Below are 18,635 nucleotides of genomic sequence, written 5' to 3' on the forward strand. Positions count from 1 at the left end.
ATTGTTAGGGTTAGGGTTAGGGTGAGGGTGAGGGTTAGCGTTAGGATTAGGATTAGGGTTAGGGTGAGGGTGGGGTTGAGGGATAGGGTTAGGATTAGGGTTAGGGTTAGGGTTAGGCTGAGGAGGAAGGGGAGGTTGAGGGTGAGGGTTAGGTTTAGGGTTAGGGTTACGTTGAGTGTTAGGATTAGGTTTAGGGTTATTATAAGGGTTAGGCTGAGGGTAAGGGTTAGGGTTAGTGTGAGTGTTAGGGTTTGGGTTAGGTTGAGGGTAAAGTTGAGGGTGAGGGTTAGGGAGAGGTTGAGGGTTAGGGTTATGGTTGGGTTAGGGTTAGGGTAAAGGTTAGGTTTAGGTTTAGGTTTCAGGTGAGGGTTAGGGTGTGGGTAAGTGTTATTGTGAGGGTTAGGGTGTGGGTGAGGGTTACAGTTTGGGTGAGTGTAAGGGTTAGGGTTAGGGTTAGGGTGAGGGTGAAGGTTAGGGCTAGCATCAGGGTTAGCGTGAGGGTGAGGGTTAGGGTTAAGGTTAGTGATAGGGGGGTTAGGTTTAGGGTTAGGTTTAAGGTGAGGGTTAGGCTGAGGGGTAGGGTTAGGGTTAGGGTGAGGGTTAGGTTTAGTGTGAGGATTAGGGTTAGGGTTTGGGTCAGGGTAAGTGTTAGGTTGAGGGTTAGGGTGAGAGCGCGGTTTAGGGTTAGCATTAGGTTTGGGGTTAGGGTTAGGATGAGGGTTATGGTAAGTGTGAGGGTGAGGTGTGGTTTAGGGTTAGGATGAGGGTTAGGGTGAGGGTGAGGGTGAGGGTTAGGTTTAGGGTGAGGATTAGGTTGAGTGTAAGTGTTAGGCTGAGGGTTAGGGTTAGGTTTAGGGTGAGGGTCAGGGTGAGGGTTAAGGTGAGAGTTAGGGTTAGGGTTAGAGTTAGGGTGAGGGTGAGTGTTTTTTCAGGGTTAGGTGGAGGATTAGTGTGAGGGTTAGTGTTAGGATTAGTCTTAGTTTTAGGGTTAGGCTGTGGGTGAGGGTGAAAGTGAGGGTGAGTGTTAGGTTTAGGGTTAGGGTGAGGGATAGTGTGATGTGTAGGGTTAGGGTTAAGGTGAGGTTTAGGTTTAGTGTGAGGGTTAGGGTTAGGGTTAGGTTTAGGGTTAGTGTGAGGATAAGGGTTAGGTTGAGGGTGAGATTGAGGGTGAGGGTTAGGTTTATCCTTAGGGATAGGGTGAGGGTTAGTTTGAGGGTTAGGTTTAGGTTTAGGGTGAGGGTTAGGGTTAGGGTGATGTTTAGGGTGAGGCTTAGGATGAGGGTGAGTGTGAGGGTTAGGGTGAGGGTGAGTGTGAGTGTTAGGTTTAGGATTAGGGTTAAGTTTAGGGTTAGAGTTAAGGTGAGGCTTATGTTTAGTGTGAGTTTAGGGTTAGGGTTAGGGTGAGGGTGAGGGTAAGTGTTTGGGTGAGGGTTAGGGTGAGGGTTAGGGTGATTTTTAGGGTTAGGGATTGGGTTAGGTTTAGGGTTAAGGTTATTGTTAGAGTTAGGGTTAGGGTTAGGTTGAGGGTGAGGTTTAGCGTTAGGGATAGGGTTAGGGTTAGTGTGAGTGTGGGATTGAAGCTTAGGGTTAGGATTAGGGTAAGGGTTAGGGTAATGCTGAGGTTGAAGGGGAGGTTGAGGGTGAGGGTTAGGGTTAGGGTTAGGGTTTGGGTGAGGGCTAGGCTGAGGGTGAGGTTTAGGGTGAGGTTGAGGGTGAGGGTTTCGGTTAGGTAAGTGTTAGGGTTAGGGTGAGGATTGGGGTAAGAGTGAGTGTTAAGCTGAGTTTATGTTTAGGTTGAGGGTTAGGGTTAGGGTGACGGTTAGCATTAGGTTTAGGGTTAGTTTGAGGGTGAGGGTGAGGGGTAGGATTAGGGTTAGGTTGAGAGTTAGGGTTAGGGTTAGCGTTAGGGTGATGGTTAGGAAGAGTGGTAATGTTAGGGTTAGGGTCAGGTTTAGGTAAGTGTGCGGGTTAGGGTTAGGTTTAGGTTTAGGTTGAAGGTTAGGGTTAGGGTGTGGGTTAATGTTAGAGTTAGAGTTAGGGCTAGTTTGGGGGTGAGGGCTAGGTTTAGGAATAGGGTTAATGTTAGGGTGAGGCTTAGTGTTAGGGTAGGGTTAGGGTGATGGTTAGGGAGAGGGGTAATGTAAGGTTTAGTGTGAGGTTTAGGTGTGTGTGAGGGTTAGGGTTAGTGTTATGGTTAGGGTGATGGTAAGGTAGAGGGGTATTGTTAGGGTTAGGTTTAGGTTTAGGTGAGTTTGAGTGTTAGCGTTAGGGTTAGGGTTAGGTGGAGGGTTAGAGTTAGTGTTATGGTTAGGGTGATGGTTAGGAAGAGGGGTAATGTTAGGTTTAGGGTGAGGTTTAGGTGAGTGTGAGTGTTCAGGTGAGGGTGAGGATTAGGTTTAGGCTTAGGGTTAAGTTTATGGTGAGGGAAAGGGTTAAGGATGAGGGTTAGGATTAGTGTTAAGTTTAGGGTGAGGGTTAGAGTGAGTGTTAGGGTTAGGGTTAGGATGAGGGTGACGTATAGGGTGAGGGTTAGGGTTAGGATGAGGGTTAGGAATAGTGTTAGGTTAAGGTGAGGGTGAGGGTAAGTGTTATGTTGAGGGTGAGGGTGAGGGTGAGGGTGTGGGTTAGTGTGTGGGTGAGGGTTAGGGTTATGGTGAGGATTAGGTTTAGGCTGAGGGTTAAGGTTATGGTCAGGGTAAGGGTTATGGTTTGGTTTAGTGTGAGGGTGAGGGTTAGGGTTAGCGTTAGTGTTAGGGTGAATGTTAGGGTTAGGGTTAGGGTGAGGGTGAGATATAGGGTGATGGTTACGGTTAGGGTGAGGTTTGGGGATAGTGTTAGGTTCGGGTGAGGATGAGGGTGAGTGTTAGGTTTAGGTTTAGGTTTAGAGTTAGGGTGAGGGTGAGAGTGAGGTTAGGATTACGGTTAGGTTTAGGGTTAGGATGAGGGTTAGGCTGAGGGTTAGGGTTAGGTTTAGTGTGAGGGTTAGGGTTAGGGCTAGGTTTAGGAGTATGGTGAAGGTTAGGGTTAGATTTAAGGTTAGCATAAGTTTTAGGCTGAGGGTTAGGCTTAGGTTAGTGTGAGGGTTAGGTTTAGGGTTAGGGTGAGGGTTAGGGTGAGAGTGAGGGTTAGGGTAAGGGTGAGTGTTAGGGTGAAGTATAGGTTTAGGGTTAGGGTGAGGTTGAGGGTGTGGGCAAGTGGTAGGGTGAGGGTTAGTGTGAGGGTGAGGTTTAGATTTAGGGTTAGGTTTAGGGTGAGTGTTAGGCTGAGGGGAAGGTTTAGGGTTAGCTTGAGGGTTAGGGTTAGGGTTAGGGTGACTGTAAGGGATAGGGTGAGGGTTAGGGTGAGTGTGAGGTTTAGGGTTAGCATTAGGTTTAGAGTTAGGGTTAGGATGAGTGTTCGGGTTAGGTTTAGGATTAGGGTTAGGGTGTGGGTGAGGCTTAGGTTTAGGGTTAGGGTGAGGGTTAGTTTTAGGGTGAGGGCCAAGGTGAGGGTGAGGATTAGGGTGAGGGTGAGTGTGAGGGTGAGGTTTTCGGTTAGGTAAGGGTTAGGGTTAGGGTTAGGGTGAGGTTTAGGGTGAGGGTGTGGGTTGGGGTTAGGGTAAGGTTTAGGGTCATGGTGAGGGTTAGGGTGAGGGTGAGGTTTAGGGTTAGGGTTTGGGTGAGTGTTAGGGTTAGGGTGATGTTTAGTGTGAGGGCGAGGGTTAGCGTGAGGGTGAGTGTTCTTTTGAGAATAAGGGTTAGGTTTAGGGTGAGGGATAGGGTTAATGTGAGGGTAAGGGTTAGGGTGAGGGTTGGGGTGATGGTGAGGGTTAGGGTTAGGGTGAGGATTAGGTTAAGGGTTAGGGTTATGGTGAGGGTGAGGGTTAGGGTGTGCCGTCGGTTTAGGGTTAGGGTTAGTTTGCAGATTAGGTTGAGTTTAACGGTTAGGGTTAGGGTGAGGGTAAGGATTACGGTGAGGGTTAGGGTGAGGGTTTGGGTTAGGGTTAGGAATAGGGTGAGGATTAATGTTAGTGTGAGGGTTAGGGTGAGGTTTAGGATTAGGGTAAGTGTGAGGATAAGGGTTAGTGTGAGGGTTTGGGTGATGGTGAGGTGTTGGGTTAGTATTAGGGATAGGAAGAGCATTAGGGTGAGGGTTAAGTTTAGGGTGAGGGTTAGGGTTAGGTTTAGGGTGAGGGTTAGGGTTATGGTGATGTTTTTGGTCAGGGTGAGTATTATGGTGAGGGTGAATGTTAGGTTTAGGGTTAGGGTTACGGTGAATTGAGGGTGAGGGTTAGGATTAGGATTGGGGTTAGGGTTAGCGTTAGGGTGAGTGTTAGGGTGAGGATAAGGGTTCCCGTGATGGTGAGGATTACGGTGTGTCCGAGGGTTAGGGTTAGGGTGAGGATTAGGTTTAGGGTTAGGGTTAGGGTTATGGTGAGTTTTAGGGTTATGGTGAGATTTAGGGTGAAGTTAAGGGTTAGGGTTATCATTAGAGTTAGGATGAGGGGTAGGGTTAGGTTAGGTTTAGGGTGAGGTTGAGGGTGAGGGTGAGGGTTAGGGTTTGGGTTAGTGTGAGGGTTAGGGTTAGTGTGACTGTGAGGGTGAGGGTGAGGTTTAGGGATATGGTAATTTTTAGGATGAGGTTTAGGTTTAGGTTTAGCATTAGGGTTAGGGTTAGTGTGAGGATAAGAGTGAGGGTTAGGGTTAGGTTCAGGATTATAGTTAGGGTAAGGTTTAGCGTTGGGGTGATGTTGATTGTGAGGGTGAGGTTTAGGGTGAGGGTGAGTGTTAGCGTGAGGGTGAGGGTTCAGTTGAGGGAGAGGGTTAGGGTGTGGTTGAGGGTTAGGGTTAGAGTGAGGGTTACGGTGACTGTGATGGTTAGGGTGAGGGTTAGTGTTAGTGTTAGGGTTAGTGTGATAGTGAGGGTGAGGGTAAGGGTGAGGGTTAGGTTGAGGGTGAATGTGAGGTTTAGGGTAAGGATTAGGGTTAGGGTGAGTTTTAGGGTTAGGGTTAGGTTGAGGGAGAGGGTTAGGGTTAGGGTTATTTTTAGGGTAAGAGTTAAGGTTAGGGTGAGTGTGAGAGTGAGGTTTAGCCTTAGGGTTAGTGTTATGGTTCGCGTGAGGTTGGGGATGAGGGTTAGGGTTAGGATTAGTGTTACGCTTAGGGTTAGGTTGAGTGGAGGCAGAAGTTTAGTGTGAGGGTTAGGGTTAGGGTTATGGAGAGGGTGAGGGTTAGGCTGAGGGTGAGTGTTAGGGTTATCTTAGTGACAGGGTGAGGGTTAGGGTGAGGGTAAGGGTTAGGGCGAGGTTTATGGTGAGGGTAAGGGTTAGGGCGAGGTTTAGGGTGAGGTTGAAGGTTAATGTTAGCATTAGGGTTAGGGTGAGCATGAGCTTTAGAGTGAAGGTTAGGGTTTGGGTTAGGCATAGGTGATGAATAGGGTTAGGGTTAGGGTGAGGTTGAGGTTTAGGATGTGGGGTAGCGTTAGGGTTAGGGTTAGGGTGAGGGTGAGGGTTAGGCTGAGCGTTAGGGTGAGGGTAAGGGTTTCAGTTAGGAAAGACTTAGGGTTATGGTTAGGGTGAGGATTAGGTTGAGGGTGAGGTTTAAGGGGAGGATTAGGGTTTGGTTGAGGATTAGTGTTAGGATTAGGGTGAGGGTGAGGATTAGAGTTAGGTTTAGGGTTAGGGTTATGTGATGGAAAGGGTTAGGGTGAGGTTTAGGGTGAGGGTGAGGGTTAGGGTTAGTGTTAGGGTTAAGGTGAGGGTTAGTGGGAGGGTTTGTGTTAGGGGGAGGTTTAGGGTTAGGGTGAGGGTTAGGGTTAGGATGAGGGATAGGGTGAGAGTGAGGATTAGGGTTAGTGTTAGGGTGAGGGAGAGGATGAAGGTGAGGGTTTCGGTTAGGAAAGGCTTAGGGTTAGGGTTAGTGTGAGGGTGAGGATTAGGGTGAGGGTGAGGTTTAAGGTGAGATTTAGGTTTAGGGTGAGGATTACAGTTAGGTTTAGGGTGAGGGTTAGGATTAGGGTGATGTTTAGGGTTAGGGTGAGGGTGACGGTGAGGGTGAGGGTGTAGGTGAGTATTAGGGTTAGGGTGAGGTTTAGGGTGACAGTGACATTGAGGGTTAGTGGGAAGGTGAGGGTTATGGATAGGGCTAGGGTGAGGGTTAGGGTTTGGGTTAATGTGAGGGGTAGGGTGAGGGGTAGCATTAGGGTTAGCGTGAGGGTTAGGGTTAATGTGAGGATTAGGGTTAGGGTTAGGGTTAGTGTGAGGATAAGGGTTAGGATGAGGGTTAGGGTGAGAGTGAGAGTTAGGGTTAGCTTTAGGGTTAGCATGAGGGTTAGGGTGAGGTTTAAGGTGAGGGTTTGGGTTAGTATGAGGTTTAGGTTTAGAGTTAAGTTTAGGGTGAGGATTAGGATTCGGGTGAGGTTTAGGGTAGGGTTAGGGTGAGGGTTCGGGTTAGGGAGAGGGTGAGTTTTAGGGTGAGAGTGACGGTTAGGGTTAGGCTGAGGGTTAAGGTGACGGTGAGGGTTAGGGTGAGTTTCAGGGTTAGGGATATGGTGAGGATTAGTGTTAGGGTTAATGTTAGGGTTAGGGTGAGGGTAAGTTTTCGGGTGAGGGTTAGGGTGAGGGTGTGGTTTAGGTTTAGGTTGAGGGTTAGGGTGAGCGTTAGGGTGAGGGTTAGGTTTAGATTTAGGAATAGGGTGAGGGTTAGGGTGAGGTTTAGTGTTAGTGTTAGGGTTAGTGTTAGGGTGAGGGTTATGGTTAGGGTAAGGGTTAGAGTGAGGTTTAGGGTGATGGTGAGGGTTACGGATAGTATTAGGGTTAAGGTTAGGTTTAGGGTCAGGGTTAGGTTTAGGTTTCCTGTGACGGTGAGTGTTAGGGTTAGCATTAGGGTTATGATTAAGGTGAGGGGGAGGATTAGGGTTAGGGTTAGGGTGAGGGCTAGGGTTAGGGTTAGGGTAAGGTTTAGGTTTCGGGTGAAGGCGAGGGTGAGGTTTAGGTGTAGGATTAGGCTTAGGTGTAGGTTAAGGCTTAGGGTGAGGTTGAGGGTGAGTTTCAGAGTTAGGATTAGGGTGAGGGTTAGGGTTATGGTTAGGATTAGGGTGAGGGTGAGTGTTAGGGTGAGGGTGATGGTAAGGGTGAGGGTGAGGCTGAGGTTGAGGGTGAGAGTGAGGTTTTGGGTGAGGGTTAGGGTTAGAGTAAAGGTTAGGGTGAGGGTTAGGGTTAGGGTGAGCTTAAGGGTTAGGGTTAGGGTAAGGATTAGTTTTAGGATTAGGTTTAGGGTTAGCATGAGGGTTAGGGATAGGGTTAGGATTAGGGTGATGGTTTTGGTTAGGTTTAGAGTTAGGGTGAGGGTGAGGGTTAGAGTTTGGATTAGGGTTAGGGTTAGGGTTAGACTGAGGGTGAGGTTGAGTGTGAGTGTGAGGGTTAGGGTTAATATGAGGGTTACCTTTATGGTTAGCATTAAGGTTAGAGTGAGGGGTAGGGTTAGGGCCAGGGTTAGGATGAGGGTTAGGCTGAGAGTTAGTGTTCGTGTGAGGGTAAGGGTTAGGGTGATTGTTAGCGTGAGAGTGAGGTTTAGGGTTAGGCTTAGGGTTAGGGTGAGGTTAGGGTGAGGGTAAGTGTTAGGGTGAGGTTTAGGGTAAGTGTGAGTGTGAGTGTTAGGGTTAGGGTTAGGCTTAGATTTAGGCTTAGGCTGAGGTTGAGGGTGGGGGTGAGGATTAGGGTTAGGATGATGATTAGGGTTAGGGTTAGTGTTATTGTTAGAGTAAGGTTAGATTTTCGTTGAGGGTGAGGTTGTGGGTGAGGGTTATGGTTAGGGTTAGGGTGAGGGTTAGGGTTAGGATTAGGGTTAGAGTGAGTGTGAGGTTTAGGATTAGGTTTAGGGTTAGGGTTATTGTTAGTGTTATGGTTAAGGTTACCTTTGCTGTGAGGGTGACGCTGAGAGTGAGGTTTAGGTTTAGGATTAGCGTTAGGGTTAGGGTTAGGGTTAGAGTTAGGATTAGTGTTATTGTTAAGTTTACTGTTAGAGCTATGGTGAGGGTGAGGGTGAGGGTGAGGGTTAGGTTTAGGGTTAGGGTGCGGGTTTGGATGAGGGTTAGGGTTAGGATTAGTGTTAGGGTGAGGGCTAGGGTGAGGGTGAGGGTTAGGGTTAGGGTTACGGTTAGGGTTACGGTTAGCTTTAAGGTTAGCATGAGGTTTAGGGATAGGGTGAGGTTTAGGGTGAGCGTGATAGTAAGCATAAAGTTGAGGGTTAGGCTGAGGGTGAGGGTTAAGATAAGGGTGAGGGTCAGGGTTAGGGTGAAGGTTAGGGTAAGGTTGAGGGTTGGGGTTAAGCTGAGGGTGAGGGTTAGATTGAGGATTAGGGTTATGTTGAGGGATATGGTTAGTGTGAGGGTTAAGTTTAGGGTTAGGGTTATTGTTAGGGTTAAGGTTAGGGTTAAGGTTATGGTGAGGGTGAGGGTTAGTGTTAGGGTTAGGGAGAGGTAAAGGTTTAGAGTTAGGGTTAGAGTTAGGCTTAGGTTGAGGATGAGGTTTAGGGTTAGAGTTAGTGTTAGTTTTAGGGTTAGGGTTAGCGTGAGAGTTAGGTTGAGGGTTAGAGTTCGGGTTAGGCCTATTCTTAGGCTTAGGCTTAGGCAGAGCTTGAGGGTGAAGGTTAGGGTTAGGGTTAGGGTGAGGGTTAGGGTTAGGTTTAGGGTGAGGCTTAGGATGAGGTTTAGGGTTAGGGTTAGCTTTAGGGTTAGGGTTAGGTTTAGGATTAGGGTTGGGGTTAGGGAGAGGGTGAGGGTGAGGATTATGGATAGGGATAGTGTTAGGGTTAGGGTTAGGTTTAGGGTTAGGATTAGGGTTAGGGTTAACGTTATTTTTTGGGTTAGAATTAGAGTTACAGTGACGGTGAGAGTGAGGGTGAGGGTGAGGGTTAGGGTGAGGTTTAGGGTTAGGGTTAGAGTTAGGGTTAGGGTGAGGGTGAGATTTAAGTTTAGAGTTAGGGTTTGTGTTAGGGTAGGCTTAGGGTTAGGCTGAGTTTGAGGGTGGGGGTAAGAATTAGGGTTAGGTTTAGGGTTAAAATTAGGGTTAGGGTTAGGGTTATTGTTAGTGTTATGGTTACGTTTAAGTTTGCAGTGAGGGTGAGGTTTATGGTTAGGCTTAGGTTTAGGGTTAGGGTTAGGGTTAGTGTTATTGTAAGGGTTAGGTTTAGAGTTAAGTTGAGGTTGAGGGTGAGGGTTAGGTTTAGGGTGAGGTTTATGATGAGGTTAAGGGTTAGGTTTAGTTTGAGTGTGAGGTTTAGGTTTAGAGTTAGGTTTCGGGGGAGGTTTAGGGTGAGGGTGAGGGTTAGGTTGAGGTTTAGGGATAGGCTTAGGGTTTGGATTAGGGTTAGGTTAAGGGTGTGTGTGAGGGTTAGCGTTAGGGTTAGGTTTAGGCTTAGGGTTAGGCTGAGGGTGAAGGTAGGTGTGAGGGTTAGGGTTATGGTGAGGATGAGGATTAGTGTTAGGGTGAGTTTTAGAATTTGGATTAGGCTTAACGTGAGCGTGAGGGTTAGGGTTAGGGTGAGGGTTAGGGTTAGGATTAGGGTTAGGGTGAGGGTGAGGTTTAGGATTAGGTTTAGGGTTAGGGTTATTGTTAGTGTTATGTTTAAGATTAACTTGGCTGTGAGGGTGAGGCTGAGGGTGAGGGTTAGGTTTATGATTAGCTTCAGGGTTAGATTTAGAGTTAGGATTAGTGTTATTGTTAAGGTTAGGGTTAGAGTTATGGTGAGGGTGAGGGTGAGGGTGAGAGATAGGGTTAGGGTGAGGGTTTGGATGAGGGTTAGGGTTAGGAGTAGGGTTAGGGTGAGGGCTAGGGTGAGGGTTGGTTTAGAGTTAGGGTTAGGCTTAGGCTTAAGCTGAGGGTGAGGTTGAGGGTGAGGGTTAGGTTTAGGGTGATGGTTAGGGTTATGGTTAGGTTGAAGGTTAGCATGAGGTTTAGGGATAGGGTGAGGGTTAGGGTGAGTGTGATGGTAAGGGTAAAGTTGAGGGTTAGGCTGAGGGTGAGGGTTAAGATAAGTTTTAGGGTTAGGGTGAGGTTTAGGGTAAGTTTGAAGGTTAGGGGTTAAGATGAGGGTGAGGGTTAGGTTGAGGATTAGGGTTAGGTTTAGTGTGAGGTTTAGGGTGAGGATGAGGGTTAGGCTTAGGCTTAGGGTTAGGGTTTGGTTTAATGTGAGGGTGATGGTCAGGATTAGGGTTAGGTTTAGGGTTAGTGTTAGGATTACTTTTAGGGTTATAGTGAGGGTTAGGGTTAGGGTTAGGCTTAGGCGTAGGGTTAGTTTGAAGGTGAGGGTGGGGTGAGGATTAGGGTTAGGGTGATGGTTAGGTTTAGGGTTAGGTTTAGAATTATGGTGAGGGTGCGGTTGAGGGTTAGGGTTAGTGTTAGGGTTAGGGTGAGGTTTAGGGTTTGGGTTAGTGTTAGAGTTAGGTTTAGGGTGAGGTTGAGTTTTAGGGTTAGATTTAAGGTTAGTGTTAGGGTTAGGCTTAGGGTTAGGGTTAGGGTTATTGTTAGTATTATGGTTAGGGTTTAGTTTGCAGTGAGGGTGAGGTTTATGGTTAGGGTTAGGTTTAGCGTTAGGGTTAGTGTTAGTGTTATTGTTAGGGTTAGGGTTAGAGTTATGGTGAGGGTGAGGTTGTGGGTGAGGGTTAGGGTTAGGGTGAGGTTTAGGGTGTGGTTTAGTGTTAGGGTTAGGTTGAGGGTGAGGTTTAGGCTTAGTGTTAGTCTTAGGGTGAGTGTGAGGTTTAGGTTGCGGTTTAGGGATAGGGTTAGGGTTAGGATTATTTATGGTGAGGGTGAGTGTCAGGGTTAGGGTTAGGGTTATGCTTAGGCTTAGGGTTAGGCTGAGGGTGAGGGTGGGGATGAGGGTTAGTGTTACAGTCAGGGTGAGATTTAGGGTTAGAGTGAGGGTTTGGATGAGGTTTAAGGTTAGGATTAGGTTTGGTTTAGGGTGAGAGTGATTGTGAGAATTAGGGTTAGGCTTAGGGTTAGGGTTATGGTTAGGTTTATAGTGAGGTTTAGGGGTAGGGTTAGGTTTAGGCTTAGGGTTAGGCTGATGCTGAGTGTGGGGATGAGGCTTAGGTTTAGAGTGATGTTTAGGGTTATGGTTACATTGAGGGTTATGGTTTGGATTAGGGTTACTGTGAGGGCTAAGGTGAGGGTGAGGGTTAGGGTTTGGCTTAGGATTAAGGTTAGGCTGAGGCTGAGGGTAAGGGTGAGGGTTAGGGTTAGGGTGATGTTAGGGTTATGGTTAGGGTGAGGGTTAGGATGAGGGTTAGGGTTAGGGTGAGGGTTAGGGTTAGGGTGATGGTTAGGGTTATGGTTAGGGTGAGGGTTAGGATGAGGGTTAGGGTTAGGGTGAGGTTGAGGGTGAGGGTGAGGGTTAGGGTTTAGGTGAGGGTCAGGTTTACGGTTAGGGTTAAGTTTAGGGTGAGTGTTAGGGTTAGGATTACGATGATGGTTAGACTGATAATTTAGGGTTAGGGTGAGGGAAAGGTTTAGAGTGATGGGTTAGGGTGAGGATTAGGTTTTGGATTAGGGTTATGGTTAGGGTGAGGGTTAGGGATAGGTTTAAGATTAGGGTGAGGGTTTTGGTTAGGATTAGGTTTAGCGTTAGGGTGAGGGGTACGGTTAGTTTTGGATTAGGGTTAGGGTTAGGTTTAGGCTGAAGGTGAGGTTGAGCATGACAGATAGTGTTAGGGTTAATGTGAGGGTTAGGTTTAGGGTTAGCATTAAGGTTAGGGTGAGAGTTAGAGTTAGGTTTAGGGTTAGGATGAGGGTTAGGCTGAGGGTTAGGTTGAGCGTGAGGGTTAGGGTTAGGGTTAATGTGAGTGTTAGGGTTAGGGTTAGCATTAAGGTTAGGGTGAGGGTTAGGGTTAGGGGTAGGTTTAGGATGAGGGTTAGGCTGAGGGTTAGGTGTAGGGTTCGGGTTCGGGTAAGGGTTTGGGTGAGGTTTAGGGTGAAGTTGAGGGTTAGGTTTAGGCTTAGGTTTACGGTGAGGGTTAGGGTGAGGGTTAGGGTGAGGGTGAGGGTGAGGGTTAGGGTGAGGGTTAGGGACAGGGTTAGGGTTAGGTGAGGGTTAGGGATAGGGTTGTGTTTAGGGTGAAGGTCAGGGTTAGTTTTAGGGTTAGAGTTAGGGTGAGGGTGAGTGTGAGGGTTAGGTTTAGGTTTAGCTTTAGGGTTAGGTTTAGGCTGAGGCTGAGGGTGAGGGTGGGGTTTAGGGTTAGGGTTAGGGTTAGAGTTAAGGTTAGGGTTAGGGTTGGGTTGAGGGTTAGGGTTAGGGTTAGGAAGTGCGTTTGGCTGAGGGTTAAGGTTATGTTTAGGTGAGATTTAGGTTTAGTGTGATGGTTAGGATGAGGATTAGGCTGAGTGTTACGGTTAAGTTTAAGGTGAGGGTAAGGGTTAGGTTTACTGTGAGGGTTATGTTTAGTATAAGCGTTAGGGTGAGGGTGAGTGAGGGTTAGGGTTAGGGTTAGGCTTAGGCTTAGGGTTAGGCTGAGGGTGAGGGTGGGGGTGAGGGTTAGTGTTACAGTGAGGGTGATGATTTGGTTTAGAGTGAAGTTAGGATGAGGTTTAGGGTTATAGTGAGGGTGAGGGTTAGGGTTAGGGTAAGGGTTAGGGTTTGGATTAGGGTGAGGGTGAGGGTTAGGATCAGGGTTAAGGTGAGGGTTATTGCCAGTGTTATGGTTAAGGTTAACTTTCCTGGGAGGGTGAGGCTGAGGGTGAGGTTTAGGGTTAGGATTAGGGTGAGGATGAGGGTTAGGGTAAGAGTGAGGGTTAGAGATAGGGTTAGGGTGAGGTTTAGGGTTAGGGTGAGGGTTAGGGTTAGTGTGAGGGTTAGGGACAGGGTTAGGGTTAGGTGAGGGTTAGGGATAGGGTTGTGTTTAGGGTGAAGGTCAGGGTTAGTTTTAGGGTTAGAGTTAGGGTGAGGGTGAGTGTGAGGGTTAGGTTTAGGTTTAGCTTTAGGGTTAGGTTTAGGCTGAGGCTGAGGGTGAGGGTGGGGTTTAGGGTTAGGGTTAGGGTTAGAGTTAAGGTTAGGGTTAGGGTTGGGTTGAGGGTTAGGGTTAGGGTTAGGAAGTGCGTTTGGCTGAGGGTTAAGGTTATGTTTAGGTGAGATTTAGGTTTAGTGTGATGGTTAGGATGAGGATTAGGCTGAGTGTTACGGTTAAGGTTAAGGTGAGGGTAAGGGTTAGGTTTACTGTGAGGGTTATGTTTAGTATAAGCGTTAGGGTGAGGGTGAGTGTGAGGGTTAGGGTTAGGGTTAGGCTTAGGCTTAGGGTTAGGCTGAGGGTGAGGGTGGGGGTGAGTGTTAGTGTTACAGTGAGGGTGATGATTTGGTTTAGAGTGAAGTTAGGATGAGGTTTAGGGTTATAGTGAGGGTGAGGGTTAGGGTTAGGGTAAGGGTTAGGGTTTGGATTAGGGTGAGGGTGAGGGTTAGGATCAGGGTTAAGGTGAGGGTTATTGCCAGTGTTATGGTTAAGGTTAACTTTCCTGGGAGGGTGAGGCTGAGGGTGAGGTTTAGGGTTAGGATTAGGGTGAGGATGAGGGTTAGGGTAAGAGTGAGGGTTAGAGATAGGGTTAGGGTGAGGTTTAGGGTTAGGGTGAGGGTTAGGGTTAGTGTGAGGGTTAGTGTTAGGGTAAGGGTTAGGGTTAAGGTTAGGGGGAGGGTTAGGTTCAGGGTTAGGGTTAGGGTTAGGATTAGGGTTAGGGTTAGGGTGAGGGTTAGGTTGAGGTTTAGGTTTAGGGTTAGGATTAGGTTTAGGATTAGGGTTAGGGTGAGGCTGAGTGTGAGGGTTAGGGTTAGGTTTAGGCTGAGGCTGAGGCTGAGGGTGGGTGTGAGGATTAGTGTTTGGGTGATGGTAAGGGTTAGGATTATGGTGAGGGTTAGGATGAGGGTTAGGGTTAGGATTAGGGTTTGGGTGAGGGCTATGGTGAGGGTGAGTTTTAGGGCTAGGGTTAGGCTTAGGCTTAGGTTTAGGCTGATGGTAAGTTTGAGGGTGAGGGTTAGGGTTAGGTTGATGGTTAGGGTTTCGGTTAGCTTGAAGGTTAGGATGAGGTTTAGGGTTGGGGTTAGTGTTAGGGTGAGGGTGATGGTAAGGGTAAATTTGAGGGTTAGGCTGAGGGTGAGGGTTAAGATAAGGGTGAGAGTTAAGGTTACGGTGAGGGTTAGTTTAAGGGTGAGGGTTAGGGGTTAGGGTGATTGTGAGGGTTAGATTGAGGATTAGGGTTATGCTTAGTGTGAGGTATAGGGTGAGAACAATGGTTAGGGTTAGGTGAGGGTAACGGTTAGAATTAGGGTTAGGGTGAGGGCTAGGGTGAGGTTGAGGGTTAGGATTAGTGTTAGTGTGAGGATTAGGGTTAGGGTGAGAGTTACGGTTATTGTGAGGGTGAGTGTTAGGGTTAGATTTAGTGTTAGGGTGAGGGTAAGTGTTAGGGTGATGGTTAGTGTTAGGGTGAGGGTTATTGTTAGAGTGAGGGTTAGGATGAGGGCTCGGGTTAGGATTAGGGTTAGGGTGAGGACTAGGGAGAGGGTGAGGGTTAGGGTTAATTTTAGGCTTAGGCTTAGGGTTACGCTGAGGCTGCGGGTGAGGGTGAGTGTTAGGGTTAGGGTTAGGGTAATAGTTGGGCTTACCGTTAGGGGGAGGGTTAGGATGAGTATTAGGGTTAGGGTGAGGGTGACGGTAAGCATAAAAGTGAGTTTTCGGCTTAGGGTGAGGGTTATGGTAAGGGTGATATTTAGGATTAGGGTGAGAGTGAGGGTTAGATTGAGGATTATTGTTAAGTTTAGTGTGAAATTTAGGGTGAGGATGAGGGTGAGGTTTAAGTTGCAGGCTAGGTTGAGGGTGAGGGTTAGGTTTATGGTGAGATTTAGGGTTAGGGTGATGGTTAGGGTTAGTGTGAGTGTTAGTGTTAGGGATAGGGTTAGTGTTAGGGTGAGGGTAAGTGTTAGGGTGAGGGTTAGGGTTAGGGTGAAGGTTATGGTTAGGATGAGGGTTAGGGTTAGGGTTGGGGTTATTGTTAGGGTTAGGGTTAGGGTTACGTTTACGGTGAGGTTGAGGGTGAGGGTGAGGGTTAGGGTAAGGATGAGGTTTAGGTTTAGGGTAAGGGTTAGAGTTAGGGTTAGGGTGAGGGTGAGGTTTAGGATTAGAGTTAGGGTTAGCATTAGTGTTAGGGTTAGGGTGAGGGTTAGGGTTAGGGTTAGGCTTAGGCTTTGGCTTAGGCCAAGCATGAGTGTGAGGGTTAGGGTTAGGGTTACGGTGGGGTTTAGGGTTAGGTTTAAGGTGAAGGTAAGGGTGAGGATGAGGGTTAGATATAGGGTTAGGGGGAGGTTTAGGGTGAGGGTTAGGGTTAGGGTTAGTGTTATGGTTAGGGTGAAGGTGAGCGTTAGGTTGAGGTTTAAGGTTAGGGTTAGAGTTTCGGTTAGTCTTAGGTTTAGTGTTAGGGTTAGGGTTTTTTTAGGTTGAGGGTAAGTGTTAGGGTGAGGGTTTGGGTTAGGGTGACTGTTATGGTTAGGGTGAGGGTTAGGAGTAGGGTTAGGGTTATTGTTATGGTTAGGTTTAGGGTTACAGTTACTGTGAGGGTGCGGATGAGTGTTAGGTTTAGGTTTAGGGTGCGGTTTAGGGTTTGTTTTAGGGTTAGACTTAGGGTTAGGGTCAGGGTGAGGTTTAGGGTTATCGTTAGTGTTAAGGTGAGGGTTGGTGTGAGGGTTAGTGTTAGGGTTAGGGTTAGGGTTAGGGTTAGGGTGAGGGTGAGGGTGAGGGATAGGGTTAGGGACAGGGTTAGGTTTAGGATTAGGGTTTGGGTGAGGGTGAGTGTGAGGGTTCGGTTTAGGGTTAGGTTTAGGCTTAGGGTTAGGCTGAGAGTGAGGGTGAGGGTTAGGGTTAGGGTGACGGTTAGGGTTAGGGTTAGGGTGAGAGTTAGGATGAGGGTTAGGTTTAGGATTAAGGTTAGTGTGAGGGCTAGTTTGAGGGTGAGGTTTAGGGTTAGGGTTAGGTTGAGGTTTAGGGTTAGGGTTAGGTTTAGAGACAGGGTGAGGTTTAGGATTATTGTTATGTTGAGGGTGAGGTGTAGGGTTAGGTTGAGGGTTAGGATTAGGGCTAGGGATAGCGTGAGGTATAGGGTTAGGTTTAGGGTAAGGGTTAGCATGAGGGTTAGGGTTAGGATTTGGGTTAGGATGAGGTCTATGGTGATGGTGAGGGTTAGGGTTAGGTTTAGGGTGAGGTTTAGGGTTCAGTTTAGGTTTAAGGTTAGGTTGAGGGTTAGGGTTAGGGTTACGGTGAGGGTCAGGGTTAGGGTTAGCTTGAGGGGTAGAATTAGGTTTAGGTTTAGGGTGATGGTTAGTGTTAAGAATTGGGTGAGGGTTAGGATGAGGGTTAGGGTTACAATTAGGGTTAAGGTGAGGGCTAGTGTGAGGGTGATGGTTAGTGTTAGTGTTAGGGTGATGTTTAGGATTAGGATTAGGGGTAGGGTTAGGGTGAGCGTTAGTGTTAGGGTTATGGTGAGGGTGAGGGTTAGGTTTGGGGTGAGGGTGAGGGTGAGGACGGAGGTGAGGGTGAGGGTTAAGATTAGTGTTGGGGTTAGGGTGAGGATCAGCTTGGGGTTTAGGTTTATTGTTAGGTTTAAGGTTAGAATTAGGGTTACGGTGAGGGTGAGTGTGAGGGTTAGGGTTAGGGTTAGGCTTAGGCTTAGGGTTAGGCTGAGGGTGAATATGGGGATGAGGATTAGGTTTAGAGTGATGATTCCGGTTATGGTTAGGTTGAGGGTTACGATGAGGGTTAGGGTTAGGATTAGGGTTAGGGTGAGGGCTAGGGTGAGTGTGAGGTTTAGGGTTAGGGTTAGCCTTAGGCTTAGGGTTAGGCTGAGGCTGAAGGTGAGGTTCAGGGTTAGGATTAGGGTGATGGTTAGGGTTACACTTAGGGTGAGGTTTAGGGTGAGGGTTAGGTTTAGGGTGAGGGTTAGGATGAGGGTGACATTAAGAGTAAAGTTGAGGGATAGGCTGAGCTTGAGGGTTATGGTAAGGGTGAGGGTTCGGGTTAGGGTTAGGGTGAGGGTGAGAGTTAGATTGAGGATTAGTGTTAGGGTTAGTGTGTGGTTAAGATGAGGATGAGGATTAAAGTTAGGGTGAGGGCTAGGGTGAAGTTGAGGGTTATGTTTAGGGTTAGGGTGAGGTTTAGGGTTAGGGTTAGGTTTAGGGTTAGGGTGAGGGTTAGGATTAGTGTTATGGTGAGGGTGAGGGTGAAGGTGAGGGTTAGGGTTAAGGTGAGGGGTAGGGTGAGGGTGAGGGTTAGGGTTAGTGTTAGGGTGACGTTTAGGGTTAGGGTTAGTGTGAGGGTTAGGATGAGGGTTAGGGTTATGGTGAGGGTGAGGGTTAGGGTTAGGGTGAGGGTTAGGGTTAGGATGAGGGTTACATGAGGATGAAGCTTAGGATTAGGGTTAGGGTTAGGATTATTGTTAGTGTTATCGTTATGGTTATGTTTGCAGTGAGGGTCAGGCTGAGGGTGTGAGTTATATATAGGATTAGAGTTAGGGTTAGGTTTAGGCATAGGATTAGTGTTATTGTTAGGGTTAGAGTTACGGTGAGGTTGAGGGTAAGGATGAGTGTTAGTGTTAGTGTCAGGGTGAGGTTTAGGGTTAGGGTTAGGATAAGGGTTAGGGTGAGTGGGAGGTTTAAGGTTAGAGTTAGGGTTAGGGGGAGGGTTAGGGGGAGGTTTAGGGTTAGGGTTAGTTTTAATGTTAGGGTTAGGGTGAGGGTTAGGTTGAGGTTTAGTGTTAGGGTAAGGGTTAGGGTTAGTGTTAGGGTTAGGGTTAGTGTTATTCTAAGGCTTAGGGTTAGAGTTACATTAAGGTGCAGGATGAGGGTGAGGTTGAGGTTGGGTGTGAGGATTAGGGTTCGGGTGATGGTTAGGTTTAGGGTTAGTTTGAGGGTTAGGATGAGGGTTAGGTTTAGGATTAGGATTAGGGTGAGGGCTAGGGTGAGGTTGAGGGTTAGGGTTAGGGTTAGGCTTAGGGTTAGTCGGAGGGTGAGGTTGAGAGTGAGAGTTAGGGTTAGGGTTATGGTTAGGGTTATGGTTAGGGTGAGGGTTAGCATGAGTGTTAGGGTTAGGGTGAGGGTTAGGGTGAGGGTGATGGTACCGTAAAGGTGAGGGTTAGGCTGAGGGTGAGGGTTAAGATATGGGTAAGTGTTAGGGTTAGGGTTAGGGTGAGAGTTAGGGGGAGGGTTAGGGTTAGGATTAGGGTTAGGATTAGGGTTAGGGTGAAGGTGAGGGTTTGTGCTAGGGATAGGTTTGGGGTTAGGCTTAGGGTTAGGCTGAGAGTGAGAGTGAGGGTGAGGGAGAGGGTTAGGGTTAGGGTTAGGGTTAGGATTAAGTTTAGGGTGAGGTTTAGTGTTAGGGTTAGTGTTAGATTTAAGGTTCGGGTGAGGGAGAGGGTGAGGTTTAGGATTAGGGTTAGTGTTAGAGTTAGGGATCGGGTGAGGGAGAGGGTGAGGTTTAGGGTTAGGGTGAGGGTTAGGGTTAGGGTTAGGGTGAGGTTTAGTTTTAGGGTTAGGGTTAGATTTAGGGTTAGGGTGAGGGAGAGGTTGAGGTTTAGTTTTAGGGTTAGGGTTAGATTTAGGGTTAGGGTGAGGGAGAGGGTGAGGTTTAGG

Source organism: Dipodomys merriami, unplaced genomic scaffold (genome assembly GCF_024711535.1).
Source record: "Dipodomys merriami isolate MVZ:Mamm:240054 unplaced genomic scaffold, mDipMer1.0.p SCAF_126, whole genome shotgun sequence".
Classification (NCBI taxonomy): domain Eukaryota; kingdom Metazoa; phylum Chordata; class Mammalia; order Rodentia; family Heteromyidae; genus Dipodomys; species Dipodomys merriami.